The 2,793-nt window shown below is 49.0% G+C and overlaps 1 non-coding gene across 1 annotated transcript; it reads right to left on the minus strand.

Moving 5' to 3' along the window:
- Positions 1-1,789: 1,789 nt before the first annotated feature.
- On the minus strand, positions 1,790-1,894 carry LOC147723049 (U6 spliceosomal RNA). The gene has a single exon (XR_015295356.1). It is a non-coding gene; the product is annotated as a U6 spliceosomal RNA (small nuclear RNA).
- Positions 1,895-2,793: the final 899 nt, after the last annotated feature.

Consider the following 2,793-nt stretch of genomic DNA (forward strand, 5'->3'; position numbering starts at 1 on the left):
ATAAAACTAAGTAAAGAAGTATAGTAGGCAAATCAAATCAAACATTTCTTTATTTGGTATCAATTAAGAAAAACCATAAAAGTACATACATATAAGCCAAAGACATTCATGATAATTGATACAAATTTAAAAGACGAATCAGTCTGGATAAAATAGCTTAAAATACAGAAATATTACTAAAAAGAAGCAAGCGAATTGTACAGTAGAAGACAGAGTAGAAAAGTTCAACAATCTTCTGTTATAAATTACTCCTGTGTCTAATACCATACTTCAGGAATTTAACATTGTTTAGCACCAAGCATTCTGAGTCCATAAGTTGTAAGACGATGAGGGCAGGATGACATTGGCGTAAGCCTAAGACTTTTAAAATTGGAATTAACCAGCGCTTTCTAGGTTCTGCATAGAATTTACAAAAGAGGGTCAGTTGGATTAAGGATTGGGGTGAGACATCATCACAGGTGCAAAGAGATAACAGTTTCGACCAGTCATTAGTTTTAGGAAAGGTTACCAATCGGTGAAAAATATTGAACCTGAAGCGGGTCAACAGAAACCTATCAGAACCATTCAGATTACCGATTAAATAAGGCTGAATGGCCAAGGAAGATTGTATCAATAGCAGTGAATGTTGAACCGTATTTTTGTTAACTTCAGAGGCCAGGAGCAAATCTTCCAAATTACTCAGGCATAGGTTTTTCAACCTTTTTCTCGATAGCTCTGATATTAGTAAAGGGTTATAATAGTATTTTACTAGACCCAAGTCCTGCAAAAACTTCTTGACATATAGGAGCCAACCGATCTTAGCTAAATTTTATCGAGTGCAAGGCAGTCTTTCACAAGGCTTTGAGTAAAAAGTAACTTGGAAGATGACCAAAGGCGATGCCACAATAGAATTTGCTGCATTTTTATAATATCGGTGATAAAGGGCAAGCCTAGTTCTAGGTGGCAGCCAAAGGTCGAGGTACCTTGAGGGACAGCGAGGAGGAACCTCAAAAAACTGTTCTCCACCTTTTGGAGGGCTTCCACCTGTAAATAGCCCCACACCCCTGCTCCATAGATGGCAGTGCTAATGCATTTTGCCTGTTACAAAAGGATCATCTCAGCTGGGGGTCTTTTTCCTAGACTCTGTGAAAAACGTACTAGTGCCGAGGTAGACCTTAACAATAACAGTTTTCTGGCCTCAATAGCTTTTCTCCAGGTGCATTTGTCATCTATTAAAATTCCAAGATAGGGATAGGTATTCGTATTCTCCACCTTGGTATTGTTAATAAAAATATCTCCCCTTTTTTTATGTCTTGGCCCTGCGTTCATTATAAAAGTTGTTTTTAATATTGATTTTCAAGTCTAATTTAGACATGTAGGAATTGTATCTGTTGAGTGAGCGTTGGAGTTCCAGGGGAGTACGTGCAATGATCACAGCGTCGTCCGCATAGAGGAGAGCGGGTACGGGCGATTTTGGAGTAATGGAAGGTCCTGGCACCCCTCCAACATGGCTGCTTCTAAGCCATTTGTTTAGAGTGTAAAAAGCAAGGGGGCCTGGACACAACCCTGCCTGACACCCCTCTCAGCCCTAAACGGCGATGTCAGCTCCCCTCCCGCTCCAAATCTCACCCTGGCAGTGGCGTTGGAGTACATTTCGCGCAGGAAGTTAACTAAGGAGAGATCAATACCCATGTCTGTTAAAATGCCCCACAGTTTCGAATGGCTTACGCAATCAAAAGCTGATGTTAGATCTACGTATGCCATGTGAAGTCTCCCACCCTTTGCATTAGCATATTTACCCATTAAAAGAAAAAATATGGAAGGCTTCACGAATTTGCGTGTCATACCTTGCACAGGGGCCATGCTAATCTTCTCTGTTAGCGTTCCAATTTTAGTATATGTGCTGCCGAAGCGAGGGGGCGTGGCTTGGGCGCCAATGTAGACGCTAGCGGGACCCCGGGGCTCCTCCGCATCCGCCCCTCGCAACAACATATCCTGACCCCCAAGATGGCGGCGCCCGCGTGAGTGCCCCGGGCCCCGGACTTCTGGCCAGACACGTTGGGGGGCCTGCAGTTTCCCCCCCCCCTTGTGGAGGAGTCTCCCGGATACTGAAGCGGGAGTGACGGCGGACCCTGTACAGGGAGGAGCACGACGGCCGAGGGTGGTGACAGGGGGCTGCTCGAGACTGTGGACCTGTCACGAGGAGGAGTCAGGGGGTCCGGGGGACGTCTTCCCGCGAGGCCTACACGTAGCTGCCATGGCCCGGTGAGCCACCCCCTGAGATCTCTGGTGTCCCGGGGCCAGCGGTGCCGGCACTGATTGCTTTGCTGGGTGCCCCGGGCGGGAGAAGACCGGTGGGGCCTCCTCTTTCTTCCCAATCTTGGCGGGGACTACGCTGGACTTGCGATGAGTGGCCTAGAACTCCAGGAGTCTGCCCCTTGGGACGGAGGGCACCCCCTGCTATCCACGGGCAGGCCTCCCCACTTTCCTGTCGATTGCTGCAGCGGATGACCGCCTCGGACAGGCCCTGGAGCCCTCTCTGAAGATCCTGGTCGGGACGTCCTCCCTGCGCTGACTTTGCCCCAGCATCCACTATCGGGGGAGTGGGAGTGCTCATGGGCGCAAGAGACGAGGGGACGCGGACCTGGTGCCGGGGCTCCCCTGTGGAAGCGACTGAGGGCCAACGGGCCCGATGCACTGAGCCTGAGTGGGTGGCTTGGAGCGGCCTTCGGAAACCTACCACACGATGGTCCGGGGGGCCCGGAAAAAGGGATTTGATATATTGAGGCTCGATGACCCGGGTCACACGATGCC

This window comes from Lissotriton vulgaris, chromosome 4_1 (assembly GCF_964263255.1).
Source record: "Lissotriton vulgaris chromosome 4_1, aLisVul1.2, whole genome shotgun sequence".
Classification (NCBI taxonomy): Eukaryota; Metazoa; Chordata; class Amphibia; order Caudata; family Salamandridae; genus Lissotriton; species Lissotriton vulgaris.